The 18531-nt window shown below is 41.0% G+C and overlaps 1 protein-coding gene across 17 annotated transcripts in view; it reads right to left on the minus strand.

Moving 5' to 3' along the window:
* The window catches only part of LOC133504638 (protein 4.1-like), a 215013-nt gene that overhangs the window by 70529 nt on the left and 125953 nt on the right, over window positions 1-18531 (minus strand). For 16 of the 17 annotated variants that reach the window (XR_009796150.1, XR_009796114.1, XR_009796120.1 and 13 more), the window contains exon 1: window positions 3810-3959. The exons of the other annotated variant lie outside the window; for it this stretch is intronic. The gene's annotated coding sequence lies outside the window, so the exon portion shown is untranslated. Of the gene's footprint in view, window positions 1-3809; window positions 3960-18531 lie in introns of those variants that run through there. 17 annotated transcript variants of the gene reach the window in all.

An 18531-nucleotide genomic window follows, 5' to 3' on the forward strand; every position in this document is an offset into this window, starting at 1 on the left:
TAAAGACACAATGAAGTTATGGGAAAGAGTAGTGGAGGCTAGACTCAGGACAGAAGTAATTATCTGCGAGCAACACTATGTTTTCAAGCTTAGAAAGAGTACCACAGATGCATTATTTGCCTTGAGGATGCTCGTGGAAAAGTACAGAGAAGGTCAGAAGGAGCTACATTGTGTCTTTGTAGACCAAGAGAAAGCCTATGACAGACTACCAAGAGAGGAACTGTGGTACTGCATGTGCAAGTCTGGTGTGGCGGAGAAATATGTTAGAATAGTACAGGACATGTATGAGGGGCAGCAGAACAACGGTGAGGTGTGCCGCAGGTGTGTCAGAACAATTTAAGGTTGAGGTGGGACTGGATCAGGGAAGTGAAGAAACGGGTCCAAGCAGGGTGGAACAGTTGGCGGAAGGTGTCTGGTGTTCTATGTGACAGAAGAGTCTCTGCTAGGATGAAGGGCAAGGTTTATAAAACAGTGGTGAGGCCGGCCATGATGTATGGATTAGAGACGGTGGCACTGAAGAAACAAGAGGAAGCAGAACTGGAGGTAGCAGAAATTAAGATGCCGAGATCTCACTTGGAGTGAACAGGTTGGATAGGATTAGAAATGAGCCCATAAGGGACAGCTAAGGTTGGATCTTTTGGAGATAAGGTTAGAGAGAGCAGACTTAGATGGCTTGGACATGTTCAGAGACGAGAGAGTGAGTATATTGGTAGAAGGGTGCTGAGGATGGAGCTGGCAGGCAAAAGAGCGAGAGGAAGACCAAACAAAAGGTTGATGGATGTTGTGAGGGAGGACATGAGGAGAGTGGGTGTTAGAGAAGAAGATGCATGAGATAGGCTTGGATGGAAAATGATGACACGCTGTGGCGACCCCTAATGGGACAAGCCAAAAGGAAAAGAAGAAGATTGCCAGATTACAGATGAGAAACTTGTATTGCTTCATGACTGTTCTTGCAATGTCTTTTTGTAAAAGTATTCTCTGTCAGTTCGCTGTCTGTTGTCGTACTCGAGTGGCTCCAACTACCGGAGACAAAATCCCTGTGTGTTTTTTAAATACTTAGCAATAAAGATGATTGTGAAAATACCATATTTTCTCATGGATAATGCACCTTTTTATCCTCCCTTAAAAATGATCAAAAGTCAATATTGGTATACAGGTTTCGATGAAAATGGGGAAAAACAACGTTTTCTAAATGTATGCCACCTTCTCGAAGTTTTGAAAACCTGTAAACTTATGAAAAATATGCAGCCTACACTTTTATTCCAATATGACAGGGGTACATATGTCTCCAGATATGTATAGTTGTGCTCATAAATTTATATACTCTGGTATAATTTGCATTTTTTTTTTAAATAAGACTGATGACTTAACACTTAACATTAATTTCTTTAACTCATGAGGATCACAGAAGTGCTGGAGCCAATCTCACCTCTCAGTGGGCAGGAGGAAGGGTACACCCTGAACTTGTTGCCAGCCAATTGAAGGGCACATGGGGACAGACAACAGTTGCACTCACAATCACACCTAGGGACAATTTAGAGTTTCCAATTAATGCATGTTTTTGGGATGTGGGAGGAAACCACAGTAGCCAAAGGAGAGAACATGCAAATTCCAAACAGGTGGGGCCGGGAGTTGACCCCGGTCCTCAGAACAGTGAGGCCAATGCTCTACAGCTGTTCCACTGTGGAGCCAATTTGAATCCCATTAAAAAAAATTGTGAGTGCTACTTGTTTTTTTCTATGTGCCCTGAGATTGGCTGGCAACCAGTTCAGGGTGTACCCCACCTCCTGCCCGAAGTTAACTGGGATAGGTTCCAGCGCTACCGCAACCCTTGTGATGATAAGCGGCTCAGATAATGGATGGATGGTTGTGAATGTGCCCTATGATTGGTTGGCGACCTCATCATGATGTACCCCACCTCGTTCCCAAAGATAGCTGGGATAGCCTCCAGATTGTCCAAAATAAAAGCAAGAAAATAAAGAGAACATTATGTGTTCAAATAAGGTACTTAACCTCAAAATGACTATTGGAAAAAAATACAGATTATACTTTTGATCAAATGGGTAGAAGCAGAATCATGCATCGTAAACATAATATAGCTAAGGAAGGGTTTTCTTGAAATTTGAGGTAAACTTCGCGGGTGCGTATTATACACGGGTGCGGTAAGTCATTGGCAATTGACAACTCAAGTATTGCTTAAGTGACAGTAAGTCAAGGATAGGGAATTAGAAAACATCTATAATATTCCTATGGCAGAAACAAGTGCCAAATTTGTATGTAATTCGAAAGGTGCAATAGTTTAACACAAACCTATGCTAACACAGCAGTAGAGTCATTATTACAGTCAACTCATATGAAAGATGGAGTATGCTTTTCCATGTTGCGTGATGACATTGTTGAGCCATGCCACTTTCATAACCTCTCCTCTCAATCTAGTCAAAATACTGCTACTAATATCTAAAGCGCACAAAACAATCTTATAAAGAACCTTTCCTGATAAAACCTGGACTCTGGAGGTTGCTGTAATACACACACAAGTGATGGTGTTTGCAGGCTGATAACTTTATTGTGTGGACAGGATTAAAACTATTATAGCAGGTTACAGGAATGTGTGGATTACATGGTATCCACAACAAGGGGTCACATATTACAAGTGAATGATCAGCGGCTCACACTTCTACACGCTCTCCCGTGTCGTGCGTCCTTGTGCATCAGCCAGTAAAATGTGTAAATAATAACTATAACAACACTTTTCCTAACATTCCCCTGTTGACTGTCCACACCCAAGTGACATTCTCTCATTGCCTCAGGACATATGTACCTTACGTGCATAATGCCATCTGCCACCAGGCGGCAGTCGCCATGCTTTCCATTTTCTGTCACAGAATTCACTTCTGATCGGTTTCCATTGACAACCGTGACAATGTCTGTGAATCTGTCACTGTACAGTCAGTGCACTGGCGACAACACAATCCACTCATGCACTGATGATACATACGTGACCATCCCTCATCACAATGGCAACACTCATTCCACAAAATATGAATATATTCATGTGTTGGAGTTTACAAACGGACTGATTTAACGACATGCAGAGATGAGATAGTGCCGTGGTATTTTTTTGTCACTGTTAATCCATCAATAGCATTTATATAAAATACAAAATACAAACGTCTTCAGATAACCGCTTTGAAAACGTTGTTACAAAGAACCAATGTAATGAAATAAAACGATGAAAGGACACTTTGTGTATTATATAATTGTAGGGAAAGAATGATGATCAATGTGGTTAACAGCTGCTCAAATGATATGCTGGATGTCATTAAAACCATTGAATGGTAGATAAAAGACAGGTGGGAATTAGAAATAATATACACGTGTATTAATTATAATTAAATAACAGTCGAAGGTCTTATGGTATTGTATGGGATACGTCTGAAGACACTACACAATAGCAATCTCATTGTAGAAATCGACAGCGATTAAAAAAAAACACATTAAATGTGTAATTTCATGTTAAATCGAACCACCATTGAATTTAATCTGTTCATGCGCGCACGACGAACATCATCGACGAAAGAAACACGCTCCATCTACAGTAGATGAGCACACAAAAAAGTATAACCACGTTATTTTTGCCGACATATTATTTGGTTATTATTAATAAAATACCTCGTTTTACGTTGGGAACAATAAAGGGGGCGGTGGGTGCACATGTCTGCAAATGGCGCTGAATGTGAAAAGAAATATAAATATCAACAAATTCTCTGTGTTGAAACAGTCTGACAGAAATGTTGAAAATGGCTCACCTGCTCAGCGCTGATCATCCAGCTGGAAATAACAACGATAGTGTGTACACGTTCCAAGTTATAAAAGCCTTCTAATAGCAGAATTAGCCAAATAATGATTCATATGCGTTTATCAAGACGCTTCCAACGTGTTTGGATCCCAGCAGCGGATGTATGTGTTGCCCTCTGCTGTGTCTCACAGGCATTAGAGGCGCCTACACATTGCCGAAGTACTACAGTACTGTATTATATTACGATACTTCCGAATAAGCAATGTATCCAAATTTATATTAATTTACTGTTCTGTATCGTGATTTTAGTAAGCTCCATTTGGGAGTGACTGGTAGGTATATTTGAGAATTAATAATTGTGTATCTTTTTGTAATTGTAATTGGCTATAAACTGATTAATAAGGACAATTTAAATGCTAAGATGCTTGCTCTTTCATTGTATTTGGTGAATATTTTGCATAAAAGCTCAATTTCTTTTCTTTTTTTGACATCAACCTGTTGTACAAGGTGCTTTTTAAACCTTTAAGACAACACTCGGGGTGACATTCTATGTACGAGGGTGTGTGCGGCTGCGTGCGCGCGCGTGTGCGCGTGTGCTTGTACGTGTATGGGGGATGGTGGTGGTGGGGCAGCCATGTAATGAAGCCAGTGTATGTCTAGTTTCAGCCAATGGAAGCAGCACAGGGAGAGGCCTGCACCAATCAGCATCCTTTGTGTTGCTGTTCTTTGCAGAGCTTTACAATCAGTAACCAAGGATACTGATGATTCCCGAGTCATATAAAAATCAATACAGTACATCCATTTTCATTCAGTGATTGGAACTATATGTGGGCTCGGATCGTTTCAATTAATTCAAAAGGAAAAGTCTGGTTGCTAATTTGATTCCAGGGACTCTATTTATTTTTTAACAGACTGTGTGAGGCGGAGCGCATCATCGCTGTGTATGGACTGCATTGCATTATATAATGTAACATCCTCGATGATTATGATTCATGGTAATATCTTCCAGTACTGTATAATAACAATAAAGTATATTAGTCCAATAATAAATAAAGTCATATTTAGATGTGGTATGGGAGAATGTTCTTTAAACACAAATATGTACAGAAATATATTTAGCTTTATAAATCTTTTCTGGGAGAATTGCTACAACATGACAAAAGGCTGCCCTTGAACATGAATTTTCTCATTTTGTTTCATGCATTAAATGGGAGTATATTTTGAAGATCATGAACCACGACCAAACTTTTAATTTGATGTATTCTTCCAGTGTCATATTGGCATGATAAATTGACATCATCTATCATTACAAATTACAGTATGTCATAATCGTGAGAAGTTCACATTGAACGCTCACGTTGTGTAGTTGCAACGATTAGAAAGCGGATCGTCAACAGATAGTTATAAGACAAATTAACCTGTTCCAGATAGACACAGTTCACTATCTGAGTCACGATAGGCCGAATTGCCACTTTGAAAAACGAACAGCATTCATTGCTGCTTGCACACACCAAATTGTGTAGCTGTCAATAGCTGGTGTTTATTTGATCTTGATGAGATTGATAACTCTTCCATTGGAAATCATTCTCTGTCATTTTTTTAGTTAATTGTATATAACTGGCAGCACGGTGGAGCAGCTGGAAAGTGTTGGGCTCACAGTTCTGAGGTCCCGGGTTCAATACCAGACCCATCTGTGTGCAGTTTGCATATTCTCCCTGTCCCTGTGTGGGTTTCCTCTGGGGACTGCAATTTCCCCCCACATCCCAAAAAGATGCAACATGAGTTGGACACTCTATATTGCCCCGAGGTGTGATTGTGAGTCCGGCTGTTTGTCTGTATGTGCCCTGCAATTGGCTGGCAATCAGTTCAGGGTGTACCCTGCTTCCTGCCTGTTGACAGCTGAGATAGGATCCAGCACTCCCACGACCCTCGTGAGGATAAACGGCTAAGAAAATGGATGGATGGATGTACCGTTTGAAAATCGGACTCTTGCTTAGCTGTTTGTTAAATGTGCTCTTGCGTTGCTTTCACTCACATCCTGTACATCTCCTGGTGGCTAAGATACACCACTCCTCCTTACCCCATCCATAAAACCTAGTCACACCCCTGCTTGAGTCCCATAAAAAGCACTCCATAAATTCAACCATGTGTACATCCATTTTCTATAGTACTTGTCTTCATCAGGGGGCGGTGTCAGGGGAGAATGAGGACACTGAATTGACGCTACACTCAAATCTTGCTAGCAATTTGAAAACTGCATACTCTCTCTTTAAGTCATTCTTTTAAAAGAAATTCAAATTTGAAAATACAACAAATACAGTAGAATATAGATTTAATGCAAAGTAAATCCATTGCTATTACTACTAAACATAATCATGAACATCATGCTCATTTAGCACAAAAAGGAGACCAAGCAAGCAAGCAGCCAAGTGTGGCACCAGTGCACATCGGTATATGAAGTGGCCTTTGTACACTTGCAGCAGTCTGCCTGTAATTGGCATATCTAAGCCAGTTTGAACGCTTTTGTCTGGGGAGCAGCGTTTGCAAACCGACGCTCCGTGCATCAGCAGTCTGTACAGTCAGCGTTGCTTTATACATTCATACACCCCTCCCCCTATAATGGCACAAAAAGCCCCCTTTTGCCCTCATAGCCCCCTCCCCCACCGATCACTACCATAGCAGCATCCCCTCCTCGTGTGTCGTTTGAGGAGCAGGTGCTGAGGCAGACTGTCTACCGAGGTGAAGTGACAGCGGCGAGCGCCACAGCTCCCTGGAGATTCTCCCGGGAGAATGCCACACTTCAGCATTAACACCCCACCGCTCACTCAAGACCACGTTCACAAGAGAATGCTTCATATTTGTTGGAAGAAAATGGGAAAACATGGAAAAAAATCATACTCCAAATTATCATATTCATATTATCTATAGACCTACACAAACAAACACATAGATACTTTTTTTAAACAAACCCTGTTATCATTGTGAACACACAACTTTACGTTATGTAGTTTGAAGGATGAGAAATAATGTATAATGTAAATGGTAACCTATTATAATAGTTGTAATCCTGTCCACACAATAAAGTTATCAGTCTGCAATCACTTTGTCATATTTGGTGGCTAAAAGATTATTATTCTAATTAAAGCAGATATAAGGAGTGATCAATATTTGCCTTTGTCAAAAAGACCATCATGGTTATTGAAAAAAATTGAATTATGTTACATAAGGAAGTAAATCTTTTTTTTTTTTTTTTTTTTTAGCAAAGCCATAACAAAACAAAGGTTAAATATTTATTATATGGTTTTGTTACTGAATATTTGACAGTCACAGGTATTCTTTCATTTTTTTAAGTTGATTCTGATATTCAGAGGGATAAAATTCAGATGAAAAAACTGATTAAAAAATATAATAAATTAAAAAATAATATATTGTTTCGAATAGTCACTGATGGTGTAGTGGTAAACACGCCTCACTTTGGTGTGGGATTGATTCCTGCTCAGTGGTGGTGTTGATATCTGTCCTGCAACTGACTGGTGACCAGTTCAGGGTGTAGTCTACCTTTTACCCGAAGCTGGCTGGGTTAGGCTCCGGGTCTCCCGTGACCCTTGTGAGGATAAGCATCTTGGATAATGGACGGATAGATGTTATTGCATTGATCCTTTGATGCTTACCACAATAAAGGCATAAATTACTTTCAAAACATTTGAGTGTTTTATCATACTTTGTCCTTCAGTACTTCTTTAACTTTACAAAAGTGAAAAATTTGACAGAATTCTGCTGGGTTTTTTTTTGGTTGTTTGTTTGAATATTATCTTTCTCTAATGTTGATTGATTAATCAGTAATGGGTTAAAAAATAGGCCCCACGGTGGATCAGTTGGTAAAGCGTTGGCCACACAGTTCTGCGGTCCCGGGTTCAATCCCGGACCCGCCTGTGTGGAGTTTGCATGCTCTCCCCGTGCCTGCGTCGGTTTCCTCTGGGCTCTCCGGTTTCCTCCCACTTTTCGAAAACATGCAACATTAATTGGACACTCTAAATTGCCCCTAGTTGTGATTGTGAGTGCAGCTGTTTGTCTCAATTTGCCCTGCGATTGGCTGGCAACCAGTTTTGGGTGTACTCCGCCTCTTGCCCATTGACAGCTGTGATAAGCTCTAGCATTCCCTGCGACCCTCGTGAGGTTAAGCGGCAAAGAAAATGGATGGATGAGTTAAAAAATAATCCCTAAATATTAAATGCAAATATCGTCCAATTAAAACAGCCAGCCAATTAATTGGTCAGGCCCTAATAAAATAATTATAATAGTAAGAATATATTCTTGTAACAATATGTGTGCGTGTGTGTGTGTGTATTTCCATTCTTGTAAGCGAGCAGGACATGATGCAAAATTAGAGCACCATGGCCTTCAAAAGGAGGCGCACCCAAGCAGAGAACAAGTGATACCACTGCGATATCCTGGATCTACATCCTTTCATAGCTAATGAACCACAGTTAAACCCATCTGGTTTCTATAGTTCCTCAGTTTGGCTGAAGATTTCACGTCCTGCATTTGACATAAATCCATTGTTTTTCTGCCTCAATAAAGCAGTTGAAGAATTTTCTACGCCTCCTTTTCCCAATGACATCTGTGGCCTTTCGTTGAATATTGCGTGGCATCCACTCAATTAACCCACCGCCAGCACAACAATTGGCACCAGCTTGGTCAATAGCCGTAGCACAAACCAAGTAGGGTTGAATGTGAACAGAGTCCCGGATTATTACGAGGTGAAAACATAAATGTTGGCGTTTGCTCGGTAGGTTGGTTAGCATTTCCAGAGACAGTTCATATACTGCAAGATTTTAACCATCAGAATCCATCTTTGCTCTGCACTGAAAATAGGATATTACCTGAAAAATAACTTGTTTTTACAGTTTAGTTTCATGATAAATTTCACTTGAAATAAGTGAAGAAATTTGCCACTGTAAAAAAAAAAACACTCCCCTAAGAATTCATCCATTCATTTTCTTAGCTGCTTATTCTCAAAAGGGTTGTGGGAGTGCTGGAGCCTATCGCAGCTGTCAACAGGCAGGAGGCGGGGTACACCCAGAACTGGTTCCCAGCCAATCGCAGGGCACATGAAGACAGAAAACACGTGCACTGAAAAACACACCTAGGGGCAAAATCAAGGTCCAATTAATGTTGCATGTTTTTGAAATGTGCGAGGAAAACCCACGCAGGCACAGGGAGAACTTGTGAACTCCACACAGGCGGGGATTGAACCAAGGTACTCAGAAATGTGAGGCTAACGCTGCACAGTTGCTCCACAGTTCCACCCCACTGAAAATTTGTTTCTACTTATTTCACTTAAAAGTTAGCTTATGTATCATCAGACAAGACTGTCATTTGATATTAACAAAAAAAAAATTACAGAGAAGGACTCAGCTTTGAGGAATTGACAACATCATTAAAATCAAGTTAACTGAAAATTACTAGTCAGCACAGTGGAGCTACCGGTTACAGCATCTGCCTCTTGTGTAGGGTTTGCATGTTCTGTCCTTGCCTCTGTGCGTTTTCTCCAGGCACTTCAGTTTCCATTCCAAAAACATGCATTCCTTTAAGATTCAAAATTGCCCGTAGGTGTGAATGTTTTTTTTTTTACATTTTATTATCATTATTAAAATTTACCGATTGGCTGGCAACCAGTTCAGAGTGTACCACTGTGTCAGGAACATGGAACAAATGGTCAGACCCAAATGCAGGACTCCAAAGCAGTGACATTATTTTTGAGGTTGGTTTAATTACAGGCAGTTCTGAGGACCCGGGTTCAATCCCAGCCCCGCCTGTGTGGAGTTTGCATGTTGTCCCCGTCCCTGCATGGATTTTCTCCAGGCACTCCTGTTTCCTCCCACATTCCAAAGACATGCAACATTAGTTGGAGACTCTAAATTGGCCCTAGGTGTGATTGTGAGTGTGACTGTTTGCTCTATGTGCCCTGCGATTGGCTGGCCACCATTTCTGGGTGTACCCCGCCCACTGCCCATTAACAGTTGGCACTCCCCGCGACCCTCATGAGGATAAGCGGCTAAGAAAATCGATGGATTGACGGATAGTCATACACAGTTAAGCAGTCCAAACAACCTACCGCACAAACACACATGACAAAAAGGCAAGGTCCAAAAATCATGTAACGAGGTCGGATAACAACAAGGCAACACTTGAACATGAACAAAACAAGACTTGACTTGACTTGACTATGGTGACACAAGAAGGCTGGGGAGTGGTAACGAGGCAAATCGCACACAAGATGCTCGCATTCTTATGCAGTCTCTTATAACGAACTGGCAACTAATAATACAACACACAAGGCTTAGATACATGGCATAATTAGAGCCAGTGAAGCGCAGGTGAGGAGCTGCTGCCGGAGCACATCACTGACACCCTGCCTCCTGCTCGACAGTAGTTGGAACAAGCTTCAGCACCCCTGTGACCCATGTACGGATAATAAGCCCAGATAATAGATGGATGGATTGATTATTATATATGTATGATGATGATGATTATTATTAGGGTGGCATGGTGAAGGAAGTTATTAGAGCATAGTTCTGAGGACTGGGGTTCTAATCCCAGCCCTGCCTGTGGGAAGTTTGCATGTTCTCTTTGTGCGTGGGGTTTCTCTGGGCACTCCGCTTCCATCCCACCTCCCAAAAAAATGCGCCTCTAAATTCCCTATAGGTGTGATTGTGAGTGTGATTGTTGTCTGTCTTCGTGTGCCCCGCGATTGGCTGGTAACCAGTTCAGGATGTACCTCACCTTCTGCCTGAAGATAGCTGGGATAGGCTCCCCTTTTGAGGATAAGACGCTCACAAAATGGATGGATGGATTATTTATCTACAGTATCCATTTTCTACACCGCTTATCCTCACTATAATCACGGGTATACTGGAGCCTACCCCAACTGACTCTTGGCAAGAGGCAGGATACACCCTGAGCTGGTCACCAGCCAATCACAGGGTGTATATAAACAAACAACCAGGTACAATCACATACACACATATGGGCAATCTTAGAGTCTTCAATTGACGCATGTTTTTCGGATGTGTAAGAGAAGTAGTTGTAATATTACTATCATCATCATCATCATCATCATAATCCACTGATGACAACTACAGCTCTGCAGCTGTTTCATAATGTGTGTGAAGTTCACTCTATAACCTCCTTCATCTTTATGTAAACAACCATGAGCTTCCCAATAGCATTGTTGCAGCAGCGTTTTTCATATTACTATCCTTATTATTCATAATTCATGAACATTTCAGGGGACGTGAAGCCACCCTAAAATAGGCCTACCGATGCCACTTTGAAGCATTTCAATTAATTGGTGACATTCACAGCCCATGTCCACACGTTGGGTTGTAAAGCAATTTGTCAATGTCAAGGGTTAGGGTTACTTTAAAAAAAAAAAAAAAAAAAAACACGCAATGGATGCCTCAGCAACCAATTGTGTCCAGATTAATTGTAGAACTTTTCAATTATCCAGCCCCATATTTGGACATCCCTTAATTACTGTTTTTCATATAGTCATTTTAACACACTTTCAGTCCATAGCCACTAGAAATTAACCTGGCACAAGAAATTAAGTCACTTGAATGAGCCAAAAACTGTTGAACCAACCGCAATATGTTCATAATTTATTTGCATGGTCCAGTTTTTTTGTTTGCACTGCAAACCGATTAACATTATTACGCTTGGTAACGACCTGGCAGAATATAAAAATGCTCTTGACATGTAACAGTGGATCAACATGATGTCGTGTGATGATGATGATAATCCATTCTAAATTCTGTTCAGTGATTTCATTTGTATTGCTCTCTGCTGGATACACATAGTGCAACATGTAAAACTGAAATCAACTTGATTGCAACACCGTCTGCACAACAGATAGAAAAACTAGTCTGTGTCAGTTGGATGCATTAAAAAATTAAATTAAATTATTAAATAAACTAAATCTAAATTACTTGATTCTTTTCCTGAAAAGTACACTTAAATGTATTAAAATATTCTCCGTCCCTGACCAAGGAGAGCAAACACCACATTATCTGGTGTTTTATAAGATAAACCAATAGTATTATCCTGTGGTCTGTGATGAGTTAAAAGTGAATTTGTCCATATAATAGGGGCTGAACAAAAGTCTTACTCGTTAAACTTGTTCAACATTTATGACCAAAACTCGATGATGCCGTAAATTGTAACATGAAATGGAATGTAGCCAATTAAAACGCAATCTGAACAAGGTAGTGGCTGTAAATGAGAAAAATGTCCTCACCAATCTGGCATATGTATGTGGCTTGACAAGATGTTAGGAGTTGATTTCCAAAGCAATTATTTTTATTGTCGACATCACCATTGAACAACAATCCTACTTCTGTTGCCTTCAGAAACAGTCGGGAAATATCAGCGCAACATATCCACTAGTGTTTCTCCTGAGTGTTGCTTTTTGTTAAGTTTGATCAAGCAACATTTCTGTCTTGGCGGACTAGATTCAAGATCAGTAGTAGAATAGAATCTTTATGTATGCGGTGTTCTGTGTTCAGATTATTAGAGCACACCACTCACAGTACAGCCAAAACTGTTAAGTTCCTCATTTTGAATGTTCAAGTGTGCCATCTGTAACACATGCACCATTGTAAAGAATTGAAAAATCGATTTGTGTGTAACAAGCCTTCAATTAGCTTGGGTGTAAGAGCATTCTGCTTCAAGTCAAAGTAAGAATTCATTGGCTGCATCAGTGTCTGTACTCAGATTTTTGCAAAAAAAAAAAGAAAACTATCATTTTGATCTGAAGCCCCTGGTTACTTCGAATAAATAGTGAAGAAATCAATGCAGAAGCTTCTCACCAGGAAAGACCATCGTTTTTGCAAGGTCATACAATAAATGCATGCAATGGCAGTTTATGATATTCTGAATTGTGTGAAACTCAGTAGCAGGTGACAAAAGTGTCTGAGATTTGCTGAATAATGGCCCACTGGTGTGAATGCGACTTGTTGTCAGTTCGTGTGGCTTTGATTCATTGAAGGCAGTTCAAATGTAATATTAACATGATCTATACATACATAGTACATAATACATTGTTAATGTGAATATAATATAAAAATAATGTTTGCCCGTTGTTAATGAGACAAAATTGAACAGCTGTGCAGTTCTTTTTATTGACAGTACCAACTAAAAAATTAAATATAGCAATGAAGAATGCTCTTCTACTCACCATTTCACCAAAAGGAACATTTTGGATGTCATCATCAGAAGTCATGAGTCAGAGTTTCACAGAGAGGACAAGCCAAGAAAAATAAAAGGTCATCAGATTTCATCAGCAGCATACTATTCATGGTTCATTCTTGCATTCATGCATTTGTACTTGATGGTTCACTTATGGCCTCGCGATTATGTTTAAGTTCTTGTTTAGTCATGGAGCACTTTCTAATTATACGTGACTCTGACTGTTGTGAGTTGACTAAAGTAAGATACAATATAAAATGCTAATTGCCGAGGACAAATGCCGAGGCCGGTTCTGGTTGGTGCAGCAGACAACTTTAGATGGTATAAACAAAAATATGATTGGTGAAGTTTTAGTCATCACTAGATGCCTTTTCAGGGCTCTCTTTACCAAGAGCACTTGGGCTCATAGAGTCTGTGAATCAGAGTGTGTTGTAAATTAATAGATTCATTAATGTTATTAATTTTGATTAATTAATTAATGTTAATAATGAGTAAAGACATTTCCATTCTATTATAAAGTGATCAAGAAGGGACAGCGATGTCCAACACCCTGTTTGTGCTGCTGACAGAGCACACAAGTGCTGACGAGGTCTTTAAATTCTGTGTGAGGCGTGACAGTGTCAGTGCTGTCTCAGCCAGGGTCACATCTTTTAGCATCCATCCATCCATCCATCCATCCATCCATCCATCCATCCATCCATCCATCCATCCATCCATCCATCCATTTTCTTAGCCGCTTATCCTCACAAGGGTCACGGGAGTGCTGGAGCCAATCCCAGCTATCAACGGGCAGGAGGCGGGGTACACCCTGAACTGGTTGCCGGCCAATCGCAGGGCATATCAAGACAAACAGCCACACTCACAATCACACCTAAGGGCAATTTAATGTGTCCAATTAATGTTGCATGTTTTTGGGATGTGGGAGGAAACCGGAGTGCCCGGGGAAAACCCACGCAGGCACGCGGAGAACACGCAAACTCCACACAAGGCGGGTTGGGATTGAACCTGGGTCCTCAGAACATTGAAGAAGTCACTCCTTGGTTGTCATAGGTTTTGTCATGTTGAAAGACCCAGCCACGACCCATCTTCAATACAATGACTTAGGGAAAGAGTTTTTTTCCAAAATCTCACAATACATGGTCGTGGTCATCATCTCCTTAATAAAGTGCAGTCGCTCTGTCTCATGTGCAGAAAACCACCCCCAAAGCATGGTGCTACCACCCCCATGCTTCACAGTAGGGATAGTGTTCTTGGGATGGAACTCATCATTCGTCTTCCGACAAACACGGTTAGCGCAATTATGACCAAAAAGTTCCATTTTGGTCTCATCTGATCACAAAACCTTCTCCCATGACTCTTCTGTATCATCCAAATGGTCATTGGCAAACTTAAGACGGGCCTTGACATGTGTTGGTTTAAGCAGGGGAACCTTCCGTGCCATGCATGATTTGAAACCATGATGTCTTAGTGTATTACCAACAGTCACCTTGGAAACGGTGGTCCCAGCTCTTTTCAGCTCATTGACCAAGTCCTGTTGTGTAGTCCTGGGTTGATTCCTCACCTTTCTAAGGATCATTGAGACCACACGAGGTGATATGTTCCATGGGGCTCCACTCCCATTGAGATTGACCATCATGCTTGGCTTCTTCCATTTTCTAATGATTGCTCCAACAGTGGACCTTTTTTCACCAAGCTGCTTGGCAATTTCTCCGAAGCCCTTTCCAGCCGTATGGAGTTGTACAATTTTATCTCTGGTGTCTTTGGACAGCTCTTTGGTCTTGGCCATGTTACAAGTTTGAGTCTTACTGATTGTACGGGGTGGACAAGTGTCTTTATGCAGCTAACGACCTCACACAGCTGCATCTGATTCAGGATAAAAATGGAGTGGAGGTGGACTTTGAAAGGAAGACTAACAGGTCTTTGAGGGTCAGAATTCTAGCTGTTAAACAGGTGTTCAAATACTTTTTTTGCAGCAAATTGTTAAAAATCATTCATTGTGATTTCTGGATTTTTCTTTTTAGATTATCTCTCTCACAGAGGATATGAACCGCCGATGAAAATTTCAGACCCCTCCATAATTTCTAAATTGGAGAATTTGCAATATTGCAGGGTGTTCATATACTTATTTTATTCACTGTATTTCACTATAGGTATTGTGTTATTTGGTGATGAGCAAATTATTGCCAAAAAGTTCACTGAAACATGACAGTGCGTGTACAAAACCTTCAAGCTTTTGCTAGATTTGATTTTAGGATTTGAACTACCTCCCACCATCAAAGTCCTTTGGCTTGAGGATGCTCCAAAGATTCTGTTGTGATCATGGAAGGCCACACTATAAAAGCCCTCTAAGCACTCCAAAAAGGGTGGATACTCTGAACTGCTGTTTGGTCCATAAGCACAAACAACAGCCAGCACTTACTGCACCCGACCCTTATCATCCCCCCCATAGGTGTTGAGCCCATGGGAAGGAAGAGCCATGTTACCCTTGTGGGCTGTGGGCCCCATGGGTGCAGGCTTTCGAGTTCCACCTCTGAGCCTGGCTCCAGAGGGGGGTCCCAGTGGCTCACATGAGAGCAAGAGAAACCTAGATCCACTTTTTTTTTTTTTTTTAAATCATAGCAGTCTTTTAGCTGTGGGTGGAGGTGGGACAGCATCAGTGATAAACTCTGAGCCCCTTCCTGTTTGCAGTGGTAATGGATAGGCTGACAGATGACGTTAGACTGGAATCCGCTTGGACCATGATGTTTGTAGATAATATTGTGATCTGCAGTGAAAGCAGGGAGCAGAGGGAGGAACAATTAGAAAGATGGAGGCAGGCACTGGAAAGGAGAGGAATGAAGATTGGTAAAGTAAAACAGAAAATATGTCTGTGAATGAGAGGGGTTGAGGGGAAGAGTGAGGGTCCAATTAGAAAAGATAGCGAGGATGGACAACTTCAAATACTTCGTATCAAAATTCCAGAGTAATGGTGAGTGTGATAAGGAAGTGAAGAAACGGGTCCAAGCAGGTTGGAACAGCTGGCAGAAGGTGTCTAGTGTGTTATGTGACAGAAGAGTCTCCACTAAATTGAAGGGCAAAGCTTATAAAACAGTGGTGAGGCCAGTCATGATGTACGCATTAGAGACGGTGGCACTGAAGAATTCAACAAGAGGAAGCAGAACTGGAGGTAGCAGAAATGAAGATGCTGAGGTTCTCGCTTGGTGTGAACAGGTTGAGAAATGAGCTCATTGGGGGGGACAGCCAAAATTGGATGTTTTGGAGACGGGATTTGAGAGAGCAGACGTCGATGGTTTGGACATGTCCACAGGGGAAAGAGTGAGTATATTGGTAGATGGGTGCCGAGAATGGAGCTGCCAGGCAAAAGAGCAAGAGGAAGACCAAAGAGAAGGTTGATGGATGTGATGAGTTAGGACATGAAGACTGGATGTTGTGAGGGAAGACATGAGGGCAGTTGGTGTTAGAGAAGAAGATGCAGGAGATAGACTAAAATGGAAAAAGATGACACACTGTGGCGACCCCTAACGGGACAAACCAAAAGGAAAAGAAGAAAAAGAAGTATTTTCGCTGTGCTTTCTCTGGTCCCTTGCCTAGGATCTCTTTGCCATGTGTGACACAACCAGGGGTGTGGAGCTCCAGACAATTTAGTTCCTGGGATTATTGGGACACACAAATTCCTCCACCACGATAAGGTGACGGTTTCCAGAAGGGGCCAGTTAGATGTTCCTGTTTGAAATAGCTTTTGATTTCATTAACCATGATCTCCTGGTGCTGCTAATTCAGTAAATGGCTATTTTCCATTCTCTACTTTTGAAACACTTTTCTGTATAATAATTTGAATGGAAACTGGAGTGCCCGGAAAAAACCCACGCAGGTTTAGGGGAAAGCATGCAAACTCCACCCGGGGGGGGATTTGAACCCCAGTCCTCCGAACTGTGAGGCGAACGCTTTACAGCTGCCTCACCGTGCCACCCACATTTAATTATTTCCATGAAAAATTTATTAATTTAAAAGCAAAGGCTTATAAAAAGTATTTTTAAATTACTATATTTCTTTTCAAAGAGGGAGGGGGGGAGTGTGACCCTGCCCAAAAAATTGTAATATCTTAATGTTATTACAATAGAACACAATTAGCAATTTTGATTGGCTTTCGTGGGCCACTTAAAATGCGGTGGTGGGCCAGATGTGGTCACCTGTGCTTTATTGGGTCAAGTTGATTTCATTTCAAACGACGATTTAGGAGAATCTGAGAAAAATAGCATTTACATGTACATTAGAACATGTGTTTTGACATGTAAGTAATTGGCGATCATATTATCACTGATCAAATTTCTTCCCGGCAACTGATGCTATGCCACTATTCTTCCAGGTATTAACTATGAGCTCACCAGAAACGTGAAACTATGATGTCGAACACCCCCAACAAAAGATCATTTGTGCCCATAAGTCAAGGGTGAGTGCCTTACAGTGTAGCACTTTTTGCAGACGGGCAACAATGCACTGTGGGAGTGTGGAATTAAACAGACTGGCAAGTTCTGCATGCCAAACTGTGTGGGCCACAAGAGCTCTCACAGAACATGACTCCAGAAATGTATCAGGCATGCCGCAGGAGCATGCAATGAGTCAACATGGCTACCCAATAATGCAGAATTTAAAATCCCTGCAAGTCTTGAGGAAAGGACATCACAATGAACTAAACTGTAGATATTTTTCATAGGCTCGAGCTACAATAAAAACTATATGAGGATAACTATAGTCATATAGTTATTCATATCATTTAATATTTAATAATTTCATATCATTCAACATCACATCTCAAAATTAGACATTTAAGTAACACCTACATACAAAACTATATTTGACAATTGTGAGGTATACAGAATATATGACTACAAAGTTTGGGAAAAGAAGTGGAAGTTCAATTTACACATATTTTGCAATAAAAGCCTGCTAAACGGGGAGTGACATATATAAAGATTTCATAGCTAGTTCTCACTACAACTTCTAAATACAATAAAATAAAATAATAATAAGCGCCGTCAGCCAAAACTAATACAGGTATTCTTCAGTTAAAACAGGGGTGAGGGGGGTGACAGTGGATAATTAATTTACCTGTGATTCCGTTCCTTTCAGCTGCAGTGAGAATTCGAATTCTCATCCACCCATCATTTTACATTCCCGCTAGTATAATCCCCATCCATGCGGGCCGGAAGAACATCACCAGTACGACTCCTCTCCAGATCCACGTACCGTGATTATGCGTGGGAGTGGTCGCCGCGGCTCAGACACTGCTGAGTCAAGCTCACATGAACACCAGAAACACGGGAAACCTTCACATTAAACACAAACTATATTAAAAGTTATCCTCCGATCCTAGTTGCAGGGTATAAAACAATGTTATGTTGGAGTATAGATGTGCAGTCCATTTTGTGTGAATGAATCAAATGTGCTGATGCTCCTCCACAGAATAAATAACCTGCATGGTG

This window comes from Syngnathoides biaculeatus, chromosome 1 (assembly GCF_019802595.1).
Source record: "Syngnathoides biaculeatus isolate LvHL_M chromosome 1, ASM1980259v1, whole genome shotgun sequence".
Taxonomy (NCBI): Eukaryota; Metazoa; Chordata; class Actinopteri; order Syngnathiformes; family Syngnathidae; genus Syngnathoides; species Syngnathoides biaculeatus.